Raw genomic sequence first — 20,532 nt, 5'->3', positions numbered from 1 at the left:
TATAGGTCCTCACAAGAGACTTGTTTTCTTTTGTGTGTAAAAGGCATGAGATGAATTCAGGCAGTTAATTTTGGAAGACTTTAAAATGTAGTGGTTATAACATAAATAGATACGACAGTTTTCCTCTAGCAACAACAACAAAACAAAAGGCTCATTAGTATACTTTTGGTGGTATTGGTTAGCAAAGGAATGTTGGACAGGACCCAGAGATGTTGGATAGATGTTATTGAGCACAGAATGTTGTTCAGGATTGAATGGAGGTGGAATGATGGTCAGAACACCAATGGAATTAAGTCTCAGTAATCCCATAGCTGCCTGTTCGCTGCCTTCTCTGTGTTTTCCACATGCACCTTTTATATTCTCTATTCAAAGTTTTATTGTACCTAGTATGTTTTTTTCTAATATTTTTAGGCTTGCTTATAAATTTTACTAAGGTTAAAATTTCATTTTAGTTCACTAACCCATCATCCATTTTAAGTTCCAACTAAATGTTCCTATTAGGCAAATCTCATTCCTTTGAGCTGCACTTAAAATTTAGCCACTTTACTCCCATTATCTCTTTGGGACAAGTTAGGACATTTGTGAAATTTAGATCTGAGTCATAAACTTTCAGTACTTCAAGTTGTAAATAAATCAAAGTTTTGCGATATAATCAACCCTGACAGAAAACAGCTGATGTGCTGGAAATAGATATGAACACAACAGTGCTGATTGTGCTGAGAAATGTTTACAAGTCTCCTGTTCTTACTGTAGGTGCTGCCCCGCTATTAATATTACACGATAGCGAGCTCCAACTTGCAGCAGACAACCCTCGGCAAAATGCATAAGGTTGAGCAGTCTATTCCTGTGTGAGATAGTGTTAATGTTTAATGAGTAATCTCAGCTAAAGCCAAAAGAAGGTTGAACCGTTGATCTCATAGGTTCGAGATTCAAGATTGTTTATTGTTATTCTTCAGTACATGAGTATAAAGGAGAATGAAAGGGATGCTACTCCTGATCCAATGCAGCACAAAAAAAAGTAAGCATAAAAATTGAAAAACAACAAACAAAAAATATACTGTAAATTTCAAAGCAATCCTGTAAAACAGAACGTACAAGTAACTATTTTATATACAGACTGATAGTGTGCACCTAAAGTGACACTAGGTGATATGTATGTAGCGGTGGTGGGGTGGGTTAAAGGGTGGAGGTCAACAGTTTAAATATTTGGAAGATAACTTGCTTATTTTTTGTTTGTTATTATATTTTGTGATTGGAGCTTGAGTTTTTTTGGGGGGAGAGTTATTTTTGATTAAGTTTGGGATTTAAGTTTTCCACAAAATTTGGTATTCATGGATATTAAAACATTTCAATCAAGCTGCTTCAACTTTTAATTTTAATAAGAAAATTAAAATCAGTAATATTAATATATTAGATTAAGATTCAACTTAATAACATCTTTAATACAGCCTTCATTTCCTTTCGCGTAACTGTGAATACTTTTGGTTTTTTGCCCACTTTCTGCTGCACTTTTCACTGCTGGTCTCCTCCATCACCATCACGTTCCACTACCTAGCGCATCCCACCAAGAAACGGGATTAATCCGTGTCTGCATGAGCACTTTGAAAGCTGTGTGTGACACTCTTAAAGTGAAATGAACGAATAGGTAACCTCTGCAAGGTTTTCAGCATGGAGCTTTGGTAGTGAAAAAAAGAAAAGCCTTACTTATGATTGTGCTAGTATAGATTGTGAGCTTTTTATCTGTCACATGTACATTGAAACATCAAAACATACACTTTAATTCTACGTCCCATTCTCATTCTGATATGTCTATCCATGGCCTCCTCTACTGTCAAGATGAAGCTACACTCAGGTTGGAGGAACAACACCTTATATTCCGCCTGGGTAGCCTCCAACCTGATGGCATGAACATTGACTTCTCTAACTTCCGCTAATGCCCCACCTCCCCCTCATACCCCATCCATTATTTATTTATATACACACATTCTTTTTCTCTCTCTCCTTTTCTCCCTCTGTCCCTCTGACTATACCCCTTGCCCATCCTCTGGTTTTCCCCCCCTCCCCCTTGTCTTTCTCCCTGGGCCTCCTGTCCCATGATCCTCTCGTATCCCCTTTGCCAATCACCTGTCCAGCTCTTGGCTCCATCCCTCCCCCTCCTGTCTTCTCCTATCATTTTGGATCTCCCACTCCCCCTCCCACTTTCAAATCTGTTACTAACTCTTCCTTCAGTTAGTCCTGACGAAGGGTCTCGGCCCGAAACGTCGACTACACCTCTTCCTGGAGATGCTGCCTGGCCTGCTGCGTTCACCAGCAAATTTGATGTGTGTTGATACAGTGAAATATGTTGTTTTTGTGTCAACGACCAATGCAATCCGAGAGTGTGCTGGGAGTATACAAGTGTCACCACGCTTCTGGCACCAACACAGAATGCCCACAATTTATACGTCTTTGGAATGTGAGAAGAAACCGGGGCACCTGGAGGAAACCCACTCGGATACAGGACGAACGTACAGACAGCGGCAGCAATTGAACCCCAACACCAATCGCTGGCACTGTAGAGCGTTACACTAACTGCCATACTACCTTTATTTATTCAAAAGTCATTTTGAAAATTGACAAATTATTTGAAATCTGACAGATAAATAAAGTTTGAATGGGGTCAGGAGTTGCTTGATGTGCAGCTGTGTATCTAGTAACATACACAAAACAGCTAATGGTGCTTGGAAAGTAGCAGATGAGTAAGAATTCTCAAAGGAAAATCCCTTCCATTGAATAAAATGAAGAAATAAATGCACGTTTCCCATTTGCTCTTCAGTTATTTCCATTCTTCCCACCCACTATCTTCCCAGACTTGCAGTTGATCGTGCAAGATCAAGACAGAAACAGAGGCATGTTACATGTAAAAGGGGAATCCTCCTCTCCATGGAAGAGTGGTAAAAATGGGGGAAAAAATCATGTGTGCTATTTCAGCAGCTTGTCATCACACACAAGGGAGCCAGGTGGATTTTGAAGCCATTTGTGATACCATGTTTTGCTTTTGTAAGAATAGTTTCCCAAAAGAGATAAAGTTATTGTCATAGTGACTGACGTGAAGTTCTACCAATCTGGTATACTGCATGCACTCATCACAAAGTAGTCTCTGTACAGTAGAGAAACAAAGTGTAGATCAGGTTGCTGCTCTAAGGAATCCCACCATTCAGTCCACAAAGGTGGCCCTGAGCTTCCAGTCAACTGTCACTTCATCTCACTCCCACCCTGACTGCTCTACCTTTGGTCCCCCACATCTTTCAAAGCCAAAAGTAAACCTGAGAAGCAGGACTGACAGATTACAGTTTTCTAGACACAATACTGAATCCAGCAACAGATAGGAACATAGAAAACCTACAGCGCAGTACAGGCCCTTCGGCCCACAAAGCTGTGCCAAACATGTCCTTACCTTAGAAATTACCTAGGGTTACCCATAGCCCTCTATTTTTCTAAGCTCCATGTACCTATCCAGGAGTCTCTTAAAAGACCCTACTGTATCTGCCTCCACCACCGTCACTGGCAGCCCATTCCACACACTCACCACTCTCTGCATAAAAAACTTACCCCTGACATCTCCTCTGTACCTACCTCCAAGCACCTTAAAACTGTGCCCTCTCGTGCTAGCCATTTCAGCCCTGGGAAGAAGGCTCTGACTATCCACACGATCAATGTCTCTCATCCTCCGTCGCTCCAAGGAAAGAAGGCCAAGTTCGCTCAGCCTATCCTGAGTCATAGAATCATGGAGTCATAGAGCACTAGAGCACAGAAACAGGCCCTCCGGCCCACCTAGCCCCTGCCGAAAAGTTATTCTGCCTAGTCCCATCGACTCGCACCTTGAACAAAGCTCTTCATCCCCTCCCATCCATATACGTACCTATCTAAATTTCTCTTAAATGTTGAGATAGAATCCGCATCCACCACTTTCTCTGGCAGCTCGTTTCACATTCTCACCACCCTCTGAGTGAAGAAGCTCCCCCTTAAATATTTCACCTTTCACCCTTACCCTATGATCTCTAGTTCCTATCTCACCCAACTTCAGTGGAAAAAGCCTGCTTGCATTTACCCTTTCTATACCCCTCATAATTTTGTATACCTCTATCAAATCTCCCCTCCTTCTCCTACACCTCTGGAATAAAGTCCGGCAACATCCTTATAAATTTTCTCCTTTCAATCTTATTGTTATCTTTCCCGAAGGTAGGTGACCAGAGCTGCACACAATACTCAAAATTAGGCCTCACACTAAGATGTTATGCAATTTCAAAATAACATCTCAACTCCTGTACTCAGTACTTCAATCTATGAAGGCCAATGTGTCAAAAGCTCTCTTTACGACCCGATCTACCTGTGACGCCACTTTCAATGAATTATGGATCTGTATTCCCAGATCCCTTTGTTCTCCCACACTCCTCAGTGCCCTAACTGTGTAAGATCTACGCTGGTTGGTCCTCCACTTCACACATGCCTGTATTGAATTCCACCTGCCATTTTCCAGCCCAGTTTTTCATCTGGTCCAAATCCCACTGTGAGCTTTGATAGCCATGCTTGCTGTCCCCTCTGCACCCTCAATCTCAGTATCATCCACAAGTTTCCTGATCCAGGAAATGGAGAGCTGGAAGAATTCAATGGATCGCAACATCTGTAGGGGAGGTGGGGTGAGGGAAAAAAGTGCTATTGACATTTTGGGTCAAAACTCAGCATCAATTCCTTTCCTTCCAGAAATGCTGCTTGACCTGCCGAGTTCCTCCAGCGGATTGTTTGTTACTACAGATTCCAGCCTCGGCAGTGTCTTGTGCCTCCATCAAATTCAGCAACCTCATTTCTTCAGCCTTTCCAGCCTTGTCTCTCACGTCTCCAAGATTCACAATTATCCTCTCCTCTGCTGATAACTTCAGGGTTCAATCACCATCTTCTATTTACACCTCTGACAGACACCTTTTCACTATCCTTTCAGCCAGCACCCCCACCAATCTCTCCTCTCCCCACCCTGTCACAGACATTCCCTTATGTCACCTCCACCTTTCTTTCCCTCTTATTTTGAAGTCCTGATGAAAGATCTTGGACCTGAAAAGTTAAGAATGTTTCCATCTCCTCAGACTCTGCCCATCCCACTGAGTTCTCCCAACATTTTCTGTTTTTCTTGCTGTCATTTTAACCAGAAATAAGTTGTTGCAACTTGTGAGGTTTGGACTGTTACAAGTTAGGATAGACAATGAAAAGGAAAGCAATCAAAGCCAGGAGATTAGGCCCCCTGACTTGGTTTGATGCATGGGCTATATGCATCTTGTACTCTAGATCTCAGATCCCGCATTTGGACTTACTGTTTTGACATTACGGGTCTGCAAATCAAAAGAGAGCCATTCCAGGTGCTGTTACCTGCAGTTTTAAATTAAAACATTTCAAAGTTTTCAAAAATAATTTCAAAGTTCACAGTAAATTTTATTATCTAAGTATAGTACATCTATGTTACCATATACAACCCTAAGATTCATTGTCCAGTGGGCATACTCAGCAAATCTATAGAATAGTAACTATAACAGGATCAATGAAAGATCAACCAGAGTGCAGAAGACAACAAACTGTGCAATTGCAAATATAAATAAATAGCAATAAGTAATGAGGATATTAGATAACAAGATAGAGTCCTTAAAGTGAGATCACTGGTTGTGGATACATCTCAGTGATGGGCAAGTGAGCATAGCTACCCTCTTTTGTTCAAGAGTCTGATGGTTGAGGGGTGGTAGCTGTTCAAGTACCTGGTGGTGCGAGTCCTGAGGCTCTTGTATCTTCAACCTGATGGCAGCAGCAAGAAGAGGGCATGGCACGAGAAGAGAACATTGAATTAAATGTTGTTCATCACCAGTGGTGATAAAGGACACTCCAGCCCCAGGAAACCAAAAGGCTTGGTTTCACAGAATCATGAAACAGTTAAAGGAGGGAAGGAGGCCATTCAGCCCATCAAGTCTGTACTGGTGCTAAGAGCAATGAAACGTTTCTCACCCCCCTCCTTCTCCATATAGCTGTGTAAATCCTTCTGTTTCAGATACTTATCCAACACACTATTGAATGCCACCATTAAACCTGCTCCCATTCCCTTCAAAAAAAAACACAAACAACAGGAATTCTGCAGATGCTAGAAATTCAAGCAACATACATCAAAGTTGCTGGTGAACGCAGCAGGCCAAGCAGCATCTATAGGAAGAGGCGCAGTCGACGTTTCAGGCTGAGACCCTTCGTCAGGACTAACTGAAGGAAGAGTGAGTTCAGTTCCTTCAGTTAGTCCTGACGAAGGGTCTCGGCCTGAAACGTCGACTGCGCCTCTTCCTATAGATGCTGCTTGGCCTGCTGCGTTCACCAGCAACTTTGATGTATGTTGCTCCCATTCCCTTCAGTGCTTTCCAGATACTAATTACTTTATTTATGAATTTAGAGATACAGCACAGAACAGGCCTTTCCAGCCCAACGAGCCGCACCGCCCAGCAACCCACCTATTTAACACTAGCCTAATCACAGGACAATTTACAAAGACTAATTAACCTGCTAACCATTACGTCTTTGGACTGCGGGAGGAAAAACCCACACGGTCATGGGAAGAACGTCCAAACCCCTTACAGATGGCACCAGAATGGAACTCCAAACTCCGGAATGCCTCGAGTTGTAATAGCATTGCATTATTATTCTCTGCATAAAAATTAGTTAGCCATCTTCGTTATGGTTCCTTTGTCAATCACCTTTACATTACATTCCCAAGTTGACTCTTCAGCCAATGGGAACAGTTTCTTTCAACCTATACTGGATCCATTATGCTTTTAAATACCTAAATATTGCTCAACATACCCTCTTTTTCAAGAACAACCCCATATTCTCCAGTCCAGACAACTAAAGTCCTTCCCACTTGGAATTATCTTAGTGAGTCTTTGCTCCAACTTCTGTACGTTCTTCACATCTTTCTTGAAGTGTGCTGTCCAGAACTGGATTCAGTACTGCAACTGGGGCTGATCTAGTGCTTTGTAAAGGGTTATCATTATGCCCTTATCCTGCATTCTGAGACTCAGTTCATGAAGCATTGCATCTTATTTGCTTTTTTAATAACCTTCTTAACTTGCTCTGCCACTTTAGGTAGTCTGTTTTTATACACCAGATCTATTAATGCCCACCTCCATTTCATGGTCATCTGCACATCAGGAAATTGTATTTTGTACACTGAAGTCCAAGTCAATAACATAGTGAAATCAATCCTTAGGGATGTGCACTATATATTTCCTTCCTCACCAATTACCATTTGCTTTTTATCAGTTTTCTAACCACAGTACTGCAGTCCTTTTTATCAGAATCAGCTTTATTATCGCTGACATAGGCAGTGAAATTTTGTTGCTTTTCAGCAGCGGTAGTGAAATACATTAAAAAATTACTTTATGTTACAAAAAATAAATAGTGGAAGTAGTGTTCGTGGGTTCATAGACCATTTAGAAATCTAATGGGGGAGGGGAAGGAGCTGTTCCTGAAATGTTGAGTATGAGTCCTCAGGCTCCTGTAGCTCTTCCTCAATGGTAGTAAAACGAAGAGGGCACGTGCTAAACGGTGAGGATCTTCAATGATGGATGCCGCTTTTTTTTGAGGCACCACCTCTTGAAGATATTCTCGATGCCGCTGAGGGTTGTGCCCATTATGGAGCTGATTGAGTGTACAACCCTTCACAGCTTGTTCCATCTACAACCTTCAGTTTTGCTGACAATCCTCATCAAATAGCAAGTCAATATAAGTGTCATTATTTATTTGTTTTTGTGCTATTTATTTTTGAAATTTAAAGTAATTTTATGTCTTTGCACTTTACCGCTACCACACAACAACAAATTTCATCATATGTCAATGATAAATCTAATTCTGATCTGACCTGAACTTCACTTTCCTCAAAACCACTCTGTTACCTTGTCAAGAAACTCCATCAATTAAAGCACAATTTGCCTTTAACAGGTCTATTTTTTATTTTTAAAATAGACTTTGTTTATAATATAAAATACATACACTCAGTGGCCACCTTATTAGGTACGCCTGTACACCTGCTTGTAATCGTAAATATCGAAACAGCCAATCATGTGGCAGCAACTCAATGCAAAAAAAACATGCAGACATGGTCAAGAGATTCAGTTGTTTTTCAGACCAAACATCACAATGGGGGAAGAAATGTGATCTAAGTGACTTTGACTGTGGTGCCAGATGGGGTGGTCTGAGTATTTCAGGAACTAGGATTTTCACACACAACAGTCTCTAGAGTTCACCGAGAATGGTGTGATAAATAAAACCCCATCTAGTGAGCAGCAATTCAGTGGGCAAAAACACCTTGTTAAGGAAAGAGCTCAGATAAGAATAGCCAGACTGGTTCAAACTAACAGGAAGGTGACAGTAACTCAAATAACCACACACTATAGCAGTGGTGTGCAGAAGAGCATCTCCGAATGCACGATGCATCAAACCTTGAGATACTGTAGATGGGGTACAGCAGTAGAAGACTACGAACATACACTCAGTGACCATTTTATTAGATACAGGAGATATCTAATAAAGTAGCCACTGAGTGTATAAACAAAGGAAGAAACAATGCAAAAAAAAAACTTGCATTCATGTTTCTTCCATTCAGTAGTGTAAATTTTTATAAAAGCACAAACAAGCATAACACTATTGCCACACTTGTCTCCCTGAAGTGATACCCCTTTCATTGTTTGAGGCACTTTCCCACCCAACTCCACCTCTCCATGTGCTGTAAAGGAAGAAGCCTAGGTTGTGGTTCTTCCCCACAGAGTCTTAGCACTGGCTGCAGTGAGCTTCATTGCGTCCCTCAGCACGTACTCCTGCAGCCTGGACTGTGCCAGTCAGCACCATTCCCTTACAGACATCTCGCTGTGCTGAAAGACCAACATATCTTGAGCAGATCAAATGGTGTCCTTGAGCCACAGAGCTGACGACCTTCCAGCAGCACTTGATGCCTGATTCGGTGTGTGAGTCCCCAGCAACAACCCGTAAACAAAGAGTCCACTAATACACAGCTGCAGGGGATGAACCAGGACACAGACCCTTGCAAGCTTCTCCACAACCTCTTAGCAAACCTGCAGTCTGCATACAGGTGGGTGACCATCTCTTCCCCACCACAGCCGTCCCGAGGACAGCGTACATTTGGGACTGATATATTGCCTGAACAGGAAGGGCCCCTCTCAACTGGGAGGGCCCCACTCAGCCACAAGCCAAGTGAGGTCTTGGTGCTTGTTGGTCAGATATGGCAATGAAGCATTCCGCCAGATGGTTTGAACTGTTTGCTTAAAGAACAAACACACAAAATCCATAGTATTTGTGGCCTCGTCTAATAAATCTAAAATTAATAACACCATAAGACATAGGAGAAGAATTAGGCCATTCAGCCCATTGAGTCTGCTTCGCCATTCCATCATGGCTGATCCCAGATCCCACATAACCCCATACAACTGCCTTCTTGAGTGAATTCTTGTTCAAGTGAATTCTAATAATGTCTTAGTTTATTAATTATTATTTCCCCATCGGTAAATTTATCATCATAATAATAACCTTTGCAACTTTTTAATCCTCAGGCAGTACCCCGGAAACTACAGAAAGGTGTGGAAGATCATTGCCAAAGCTTCAATAAGATCATCCCCAACTTCCCTCAACAACCTGGGATACAGCTCCTCTGGACCAGGTGACCACACGAAAAATAAATCCTTGGTCTGTTTCAAAACTGTAATTTTTTGGCTAATACCATGCTCAATCATCACAATGAGTTAAATTTTATAAATAGGAATCAACTACTTTACTCTCTCGAATTACTTAACATTTCATCTGGAAGGTGTTGCCTGGATACTCAGTGCGGACGTAGAACAGTTGATGATACACATCATATGTCATAGTCTATCATCAATGATGCCACAGCATCACCATTGTTTCGTCGGAGAAGCAGACAAACACGAGTTTATGTTATAATGCATATCTCAATATATATGCACATATAGTGTAGCTTAGATCCAAAATATTAAAATAACAGATAAAGTGAAAATTCTGTCAGAAACCATCATTTTTGAATGAATTTTTATATATCTCCAGCTTGCCCAGCAACACTATTCTCCATTATTGATGAAACACCCTTTCTGTTTTCCATTATCATGCTTATGTCTCTTTCCAAGCCTGCCTCTTTAAAATACCTGACTAATGGTCAGCACTGATGCTCATTATGGCTTGATCTGCATTACCCCATCTCCATTTGGGCTTGTCTACCATCTTACTCCTCCCCCAGCTCTGTACACCATCCATCTTCCCCCAGCTCCCTACCGCCTCCCTCTGCGCCCAGCTCCGTACCACCTCCCTCTCCCCCCAGCTCCGTACACCCTCCATCTCCCCCCACCTCCATACCTCCTCCATCTCCCCGCAGACATGTACCACCTCCCTCTCCCCCCCGCTCCGTACACCCTCCATCTCCCCCCAGCTCCATACACCCTCCATCTCCCCCCAGCTCCGTACACTCACCATCTCCCCCCAGCTCCGTACCCCCTCCCTCTCCCCCCAGCTCCATACCTCCTCCATCTCCCCGCAGACATGTACCACCTCCCTCTCCCCCCAGCTCCGTACACCCACCCTCTCCCCCCAGCTCTGTACCCCCTCCCTCTCCCCCCAGCTCCGTACCCTCTCCATCTCCCCCCGGCTCCATACACCGTCTATCTCCCCCCAGCTCCATACCCCCTCCATCTCCCCCCAGCTCCGTACCCCCTCCATCTCCCCCCAGCTCCATACACCCTCCATCTCCCCCCAGCTCCGTACCCCCTCCCTCTCCCCCCAGCTCCGTACCCCCTCCATCTCCCCCCAGCTCCGTACCCCCTCTCTCTCCCCACAGCTCCGTACCCCCTCCCTCTCCCCCCAGCTCCGTACACCCTCCAGCTCCGTACACCCTCCATCTCCCCCCAGTTCCATACCCCCTCCATCTCCCCCCAGCTCCGTACACCCTCCATCTCCCCCCAGCTCCATACCCCCTCCATCTCCCCCCAGCTCCGTAACCCCTCCATCTCCCCCCAGCTCCATACCCCCTCCATCTCCCCCCAGCTCCATAACCCCTCCATCTCCCCCCAGCTCCGTAACCCCTCCATCTCCCCGCAGCTCCGTATACCCTCTGTAAGTAGGAATTTCTTTAGCCAGAGAGTGGTGAGTCTGTGGAATTCATTGGCACAGACAGCTATAGAGGTCGAGTTTGTATGTATACTTAAGACAGAGGTAGATAGATTCCTGACTGGTCAAGGCATGAAGGGATACGGGGAGAAGGCAGGACCCTGGGGCTGAGAGGAAAATTGGATCAGACATGATGAAATGATGGAGCAGACCCAATGGGCCTAATGGCCTAATTCTGTTCCTATATCTTACAGTCTTATCATTGCTTTTTCTTCATTGTTTAACTGAACAAAATTAAATCCTTGTAACACTTTTCACAAATACATTCTCAAGCAAAGGTTTAGAATCAGAATCAGAATCACGTTTATTATCACCAGCATGTGTCATGAAATTTGTTAACGTAGCAGCAGCAGTTCAATGCAATACGTAATATAGAAGAAAAAAATAAAATAATAATAACAAATAAATAAGTAAATCAATCTCTGTATATGTATATTGAATAGATAAAAATCATGCAAAAAATAGAAATGATGTATATTAAAAAAGTGAGGTAGTGTTCACGGGTTCAATGTCCATTTAGGAATCGGATGGCAGAGGGGAAGAATCTGTTCCTGAATCACTGAGTGTCTGCCTTCAGGCTTCTGTATCTCCTACCAATTGGTAACAGTGAGAAAAGGTCATGCTCTGGGTGCTGGATGTCCTTAATAATGGATGCTACCTTTCTGAAACACCACTCCCTAAAAATGTCCTGGGTACTTTGTAGGCTAGTGCCCAAGATGGAGCTGACTAGATTGACAACCTTCTGCAGCTTCTTTCTGCCCTGTGCAGTAGCCTCTCCATACCAGACAGTGATGCAGCCCGTCGGAATGCTCTCCATGGTACAGCTATAGAGGTTTTTGAGTGTATTTGTTGACAAGCCAAATCTGTTTAAACTCCTAATGAAGTATAGTCACTGTCTTACCTTCTTTATAACTGTATCAATATGTTGGGACCAGGTTAGATCCTCAGAGATCTTGACACCCAGGAACGTGAAACTGCTCACTCTCTCCACTTCTGATCCCTCTATGTGGATTGGTATGTGTTCCCTTGTCTTACCCTTCCTGAAGTCCACAATCAGCTCTTTCGTCTTACTGACATTGAGTGCCAGGTTGTTGCTGTGACACCATTCCACTAGTTGGCATATCTCACTCCTGTACGCTCTCTCGTCACCACCTGAGATTCTCCACTTTGGGTATCATGTTAAGAGATAAAACTTACTTTGAGATAGCCCATTAAAGCCAACGAGAAAAAAAAGAGCACAGAAGAGTACAGAAGAGGGTCAGGCCCTTCAGCCTGAAATTATATTAAACCAGTAATTAAATGCCCATTTAAACTAATCCCTTCTGCCTACACAATGTCCTTATCCCTCTATTTTCTGCACAGTCATGTGTCTATCCAAAAGCCTCTTAAAAAAAACACTTCTATCATACTCGTCTGCATTACGACCCTGGCAGTGCATTCCAGGCATCCACTACTCTGTGTAAAATACTTGTCACCCATGTGTCATTTGAACTTACACCCTATCACCTTAAAGACCTTGACAAACCTTGATGTGTAAACGCAACTTTGTGGGTACCAAGGTCTCACAAACAACAAGAATGAAACCAAATACATGATCTGTTTTAACAGCATGGGCTGCAGGTTAACTATAGCCAAGGCATCAATAATTCAATTTACATTCATTGGAGAGAAGCCTTCTGCTGATCAGTTCAACTGAAATATTTAAGGGGGAACTTCTTCACTGGTGTGAGTGTGGAATGAGCTGCCAGTGGAAGTACCGGATGTGGTTCAATTATAATATTTAATAGAGATTCATTAAGTATATGGATGGGAAGGGTGTTGGTGCAGGTAGATGGAACTACGCAGAAGTAGTCTGTGCAGAGTAAGTGGGTAGCTAAGGGCCTGTTTTTGTGCTGTAGTACTCTACTGAATGATTACATGATATACTTAAATGGTGGTAATACTGGAGCCAGTTATCCACAGATTTAGCCAACCTTTGAGCCAAGGTCATAGAGTTTAAGTCTGTCCTTTTCCATTGCAAATCTTGACTTAGGCCTTGTTGGGAGGTGTACCGGGTAGAGGCGGCAGAGAAGCACGCGGTAAGAACCACTCCCCGTTACTTGAACACCAAAATGACACAGCCGTTTTTTGGAAGTCTGCTGCAAATGGAAGACAGGAGTTTCCCCTTGTTGGTCACACGCACTCCTGAGAAATACAGAAGAAATGAGGCTAATGACTCCATAACTATTTACATTAAAAGATGCTTATACTTTGACAATAGGTCATCAAGATACAGTATTATTTTCTTGTCTCAGATTACTTTCAGACGCTAAGCAATTTTGCACAATTCTAGTGACCAATAATTCAACTGAAACGGTACAGCATAAAATTTGGCAGTAGCCCCAGGGATGCCCTTGCTGTTCCCCAGCTCAAGCTCTTCTAGAAATCCAACTGTAGTGAACTATCTCACTGCAGAAGGTCCCGATTAAGGTTCTCGGCCCGAAAAGTCGACTGCTTGTCCATAGATGCTGCCTGGCCTGCTGAGTTCCTCCAGCATTTTGTGTGCGTTGCTTGGATTTTCAGCATCTGCAAATTTTCTCGTCATGTTCAGCAATGAATGTGCATATTCAATATTTTTAATGGGCGAATCTCCATCAGCGAAAAAAATGAGTATTGGTGAAAACTTTTTCAAAGCGGGAGGGTTGTATCCATGTACTCTTCACCCTAATCAAATCTCACGATTCATTCTGCCTTTGTTTTTGTGTAATCTCCTTTCTTGTTAGTTTGAGTATTTATTTGGAAAGTAATGGTTTAAAATAAAAACAAAAACACGAGGAAATCTGCAGATGCTGGAAATTCAAGCAACACACATCAAAGTTGCTGGTGAACGCTGCAGGCCAGGCAGCATCTATAGGAAGAAGTACAGTCAACGTTTGAGGCCGAGACCCTTCATCAGGACTAACTGAAGGAAGAGTTAGTAAGAGCTTTGAAAGTGGGAGGGGGAGGGGGAGATCCAAAATGATAGGAGAAGACAGGAGGGGGAGGGATGGAGCCAAGAGCTGGACAGGTGATTGGCAAAAGGGATACAAGGCTGGAGAAGGGAGAGGGTCATGGGATGGGAGGCCTAGAAAGAAAGAAAGGGGGAGGGGAGCCCAGAGGAAGATGGAGAGCAGGCAAGGAGTTATAGTGGGAGGGACAGAGAGAGAAAAAAGAGAGAGAAAAACAAGGAAAAAAATAATAAATAAATAAATAAATAGATAGATAAATAAGGGATGGGGTAAGAAGGGGAGGAGGGGCATTAATGGAAGTTAGAGAAGTCAATGTTCATGCCATCAGGTTGGAGGCTACCCAGACAGAATATAAGGTGTTGTTCCTCCAACCTGAGTGTGGCTTCATCTTGACAGTAGAGGAGGCCATGGATAGACATATCAGAATGGGAATGGGACGTGGAATTAAAATGTGTAGCCACTGGGAGATCCTGCTTTCTCTGGCGGACAGAGAAAGCGGGATCCCCCCCATCCCTTCCCACTGATCTCTCTCCTGGCACTTATCCTTGTAAGCGGAACAAGTGCTACACATGCCCTTACACTTCCTCCCTTACCACCATTCAGGGCCCCAGACAGTCCTTCCAGGTGAAGCGACACTTCATCTGTGAGTCGGCTGGGATGATATACTGCATCCGGTGCTCCTGATGTGGCCTTGTATATATTGGCGAGACCCGATGCAGACTGGGAGATCGTTTTGCTGAACACCTACGCTCTGTCCGCCAGAGAAAGCAGGATCTCCCAGTGGCCACACATTTTAATTCCACATCCCTTTCCCATTCTGATATGTCTATCCACGGCCTCCTCTACTGTCAAGATGAAGCCACACTCAAGTTGGAGGAACAACACCTTATATTCCGTCTGGGTAGCCTCCAACCTGATGGCATGAACATTGACTTCTCTAACTTCCGTTAATGCCCCTCCTCCCCTTCGTACCCCATCCCTTATTTATTTATTTACTATTTTTTTTATTTTTCCCCTTCTTTTCTCTCTCTCTTTTCTCTCCCTCTGTCCCTCTCACTATAAATCCTTGCCTGATCTCCATCTTCCTCTGATGCTCCCCTCCCCCTTTCTTTCTCCCTGGGCCTCCTGTCCCATGATCCTCTCCTATCCCTTTTGCCAATCACCTGTCCAGCTCTTGGCTCCATCCCTCCCCCTCCTATCTTCCCCTATCATTTTGGATCTCACCCTCCCCTCCCACTTCAAATCTCTTACTATCTCTTCTTTCAGTTAGTCCTGACGAAGGGTCTCAGCCCAAAACGTCGACTGTGCTTCTTCCTATGGATGCTGCCTGGCCTGCTGCGTTCCACCAGCATTTTGTGTGTGTTGGTTTAAAATAAACATGGCCTACAATAAATTAGAAGCAGAAACTCGCAGAATCGGTGACTACTTTGGTCATTGTTGAAACCGTTAAAAGAAGGCAAGCACGTCGAAGTGGGGCTTGCATTTGTCAAAAAAACACTACATGTCATGGCTCTTTGTTATTTTACTTCGAGCTAAAGATCAGCAATGAATTTGTAACGAGCTGTCCAAAGCAAAGAATTCACTTTGCACCATTACTTCCGTCACCGCGGACTCCAAGCGCCACCTGGTGAAATCTCAATGACAATACATCCAACTACCTGATGAAAATGCTTCCACGCAGCTCTATTGTGGAGAAACTGACTTTCCCAGATAACCCTACCCAGTGTTTGTAAAATTGGTAGGGGAATTAGTTTCAAAATAAGGGGGCTAGTCACTTAAGTAGGTAGAGCGGTTTCACAGAAGTAGTGAATTGGAATTTTCTAGAGAGTTGTGGAGATTAACTTATTCCAAGTATTCAAAGAGTAGGTTGATAAATTTGCATAAAGAATGGCTATGGGGATCTAGCACAGATGAGTAGTTGCGGACAGGGATAGATTAGCCATGATTATATTGAATGGTAGGTCAGGTTTGAGGGGCCAAGTGGCCTACTCCTCCCATTTGCTTGTGTACCTGTGAAGTGCTATCAGCAATGAGATAGTTGCAGATGAAAACTCAGGAAACATCTACAGAGAGCATAAGTTGACATTTCAATCAATACCAGAAATTGGAATTGGGTTTATCACCAGTAGCATATGTCTTGAAATTTGTCATTTTGAAGCAGCAGTACAGTGCAAGACACAAAATGATCATATTACACAAATAAATAAATAGTACAAAAGAGGTAGTGAGGTAGTGTTCATGTGTTCATAGGCCATTCAGAAATCTGATGGCAAAGGGGGAGATGCTATATATGCAAACACAAGCTTATAACATTACAAAGATTTATAGAAGAATCTTGATGCTTTCATATATGAAAGTCAGCATATTGGTACAGCAGGTAAATAGCAATGAATATGAGATCAATACAGTCAGGCTCTACCTACACCATCAATGAGCTGGTATAGATGAAGCTTGACTGGCCTACAGTCATGATTAATTTTTCACCAAATTCCCATTAAACCAAAAGGCCTTAGCAGATGATATGCCTATGCTAAAGGCATTTGAGCAAGTCTAATATGAAAGGATATGAGCCATGGGGATTTTGAAAACAAATTGACTTCACATTAAAAAGAACAGCTTTTAGAGAAGATGCAGGAGATATTTACTAAAATAATTTCCATGAAAGGACCTAAGTTATATGTAACATTTTTCTCCTTCGCACGGAAGAGGTTTTGGGGGATTTGACAGTAGTATTTAAAATTACTGTGTAATTGATATAGATAAAGATAAATTATTCCCATTGGTGGAAGGATGAAGAACCAGGAGACATGGAATGAGGCTGACTGCTAAAAGAACTAATGTGACAATGAGGACCTTTTTAATGTAGCAATTGATTACGGTCCAAATGTATTACCTGGGGTAGCAGTGGAGGCAGCTTCAATTATGGCTGCCAAAATAGTGCTGTAGAAAGAAAGAATAATGCAGGGTTGTGTGGAAAGGGCAGGGGAGTAGGAGGGGCGGGACTGCCCTTACACGTGCACATTTAATAGCACCAAGTGGCTTTCTTCTGTGCTATGACCACCCTGACTCTGGGAAATTAGAACCAGAATCAGGTTTAATATCACTGACATATGTCATGAAATTTGATTTGCAGCAGTTGTACAGTGCAATACATAACTAGTATAAATTACAATGAGTTTTTAAATATGTAATTGTGTGTGTATGTGTGTATATATGTATATAATATTTAATTACTCAGTGTGCAGCCAATTTTCATTTCACTTAAAGTCACTGATGATTTATCTGCAGATTGTAGGAATTTTCTCTCTGCAAATAGATAAACTTGTACCTTATAACACTTCAAAAGTGCTTAATACCTGTAAAGCACTTGGGAAGGGGATAGGAAATATGTATACAAATGGAAGTTTTTCACTTTTGAAAGTGTCGGGCCTGCAGAGGCAGACTCCACCCAACTAATAGGTGTCAGCTGCTATTCATCTCTCACTCATCACTGCAGCCCATTTCAGCCCAGCTCTCATCTACAATCTTGTTCATCCATCAAAGAAGCCAGCCTCAGCCAGTTTCTCTTAGCCTTTAGTTACCTTGTTGTATTAATTATCTGTTCTCTCTTGTTTTGTGGCCCCTCGTGGCTTGTCATTTTGCAGTTTCTTATTAAAGTGATAGCTCACTGCTAAATGGTCTCCACTTCTCTGTGTTTGGGTCAAGCCTCCTCTACATTCCCTGACAGAAAGTAGCACAATACAAACCAGGAAGTGGGTTTCTAACTTTAAAGGCCCAGGCTATGAACTTTACAGTCTTGAAAGGAGACAAACAAAGATGTGAACCTTCAGGTAGAAAAGACAGTAAAAGTCATTGCTACAATGACAGGTCTCAGGTTTGGTGTCACTGACCTCACCTGACTTTCTACAAGCCAAACATTATCTTGAAGGAACTACAACATGAACCAGCCATGATTTAATTTCACCAACTATTAAGCTTCTGCTTCCCTGCTCTATTAATCATTTTTAATCCTCCCTGGTTGTATGAGCAGTGAAGGGCAGATGGGTAGTGTTTCCATAAAGAATCACCAGCCACATCGAAACATAACACAGTCCAATGTCCCGTCTAGGAGACAGAAACTCAGTAGCTCTGTCCTTTCTTGTACTGCACAGAGCTGTCAGCTGGAGTGCCTGCTTGAGTCTATAACCTGTCGCAGACACTATGAACCATCACTGAGGAAAAGAGTGGCTGGTGCTTTTTGTTTCCAGACAGCCGGTGAAACACGTGGGTTCTGGGTATGGCTCAGAAGTAGGGTGTTTTGTCACTTCAGTCTGTTCTCTTGTACAGTGAGTTCACGGCTGACCTGTAAAAATAAACTGTGTGCTTCAATGAGAACACCTCTCATTTGTTGAGCTATAAAGAACACAGGCTTACTCTACCAATCTCACCTTATTCAACAAACAGCTAATCAGGGTCTAGTCTGGTGAATTAATGTTGCATTTTCTCTCTGCCAAATATACCATTTATCTGGGTATCCCCCTCCTTTATTCTTCCTCTCTCTCCCTCCCATTCATCCTTCTCCTTCCCTTCATTCCTCTCCCCTTGCTCTTCCCTCCCATCCACTCCTCTTTCCCTTCCCTCCCTCCCATTCATCATTCTCCTCCCTGTCGCTCATTCCTATTCCCCTTCCCTCCCCTCCCTTCCAGTCCTCTCACTCATCCCTCTCCCTCTCCCCTTCCTCTCCCTTTCCAACCTCCGGGTTCAGGTACTCAGGCAGAAGTTTACAGGCAATGGAGATGCTCTTCACTACCAGCTGGAGCTGACCTGATTGAGGAGTCTTGGCCCAGGCTGCTCATGTTGAAAAATCCCTGAATTAATCTAGAGTCAACAACCCTCTGTATCCCCTCCTAGGCTCACCTTTCCTTTTTAAACATGTGATGAGGGAGTCAATATTTGGAATTCTCTATTCTGGCCAATTGTGGAAGCTTGGTTGTTGGGTTAATTTCAAACAGAGATCAGTGGATTTCTGAGTTTTAAGGGTATCAAGCAATAGTGAAGGAAAACAGTGTTGAGGTGTAAATTCAGCCATGACCTTGCTGAGGAGCAGAGGAGGCTGGAAGGGCTGCATAGCCAACTCTTGCTCCTAATCCTTATCTTCTCATGTATTGCAGTCAAAATTCAGCCAGGTCTTTATGTAGTTAAGATAAGTTAAGCTTTACTTGCAACATGTATATCGAAACAGAGTGAAGTGCATCATTTGCATCAACAGCGAGGATTGTGTCACCATGCCTTCAGCACCAAAATAGCATGCCCACAACTCACAAACCCTAATCGTACATGGAGAAAACCAGAGTAGCACCCAGAGGTAACCCACATGGTCATGGGGAAGAAAGTGCAGACTCCTTGCTGGGAGCAGCAAGAATTGAAACCCAGTTGGTAATCGCTGGCGCTGTAAAGCGATACACAAAACACTGCACTACCATGCCACCACCAGTGAGCTGAGTCTGATGTCACTGTGTTGTATTGTGCCCTGTTTGCACCTTGTATATTAAATTCAATTAGTCACTGAGCCCAATGAGAACTGAAACTGGTGCTAAGAAGATTCATGAAACTGGGGCCTGGCGTCAACTGGATAAGTTACAGAACACAGAACAGTACAGCACAGGAACAGGCCCTCTGGCCCTCAGTGTTATGCCAAACCAATTAAATTACTAATCAAATGGCAAGTAAACCAATTCCTTCTGCCTGTACAATGTCCATATCCTTCCATTTTCCTCACATTCATGTGCTACCTAAACATCCCTTAGAAGTCCCTTATGTATCTGCTTCTAATACTACCCCAGGCAGTGCATTCTGGGCACACAACACTCTTGTGCAAAAAAAAATTAAAACTTCCCCCTCATATCTCCTTTGAAATTGCCCTCACTCACCCTAAGTGCATGCCCTCTGGTATTAGACATAAGATACTGTCTGTCTACTCTACCTATGCCTCTCTATAAACCTCTATCAGATCTCACCTCAGCCTCCGCCACTCCAGAGAAAACAACCCACGTGTGTTCAACTTTTCGTTATTGCACATGCCCTCTAATCCAGGCAGCATCTTGGTAAACCTCTACTACACCCTCAACATCCTTCCTCTAACGGGGCAACCAGAACTGTATCAATACTCTAGTTGTGGCTGAACTAGCTGCAACATAACTTCCTGACTTTTGAATTCAATACTTCAATTAATAAAGGCAAGCGTGCCATATGCCTTCTAAACCATCCCCATCAACCGCTGTAGCCACTTTCAGGGATCTATGATCTTGACCCCAAGATCCTC

The sequence above is a fragment of the Mobula hypostoma genome, chromosome X1 (assembly GCF_963921235.1).
Source record: "Mobula hypostoma chromosome X1, sMobHyp1.1, whole genome shotgun sequence".
NCBI classification, from domain to species: Eukaryota; Metazoa; Chordata; class Chondrichthyes; order Myliobatiformes; family Myliobatidae; genus Mobula; species Mobula hypostoma.
The sequence above is the reverse complement of the archived record's forward strand: the minus strand, read 5'-3'. Positions refer to the sequence as shown.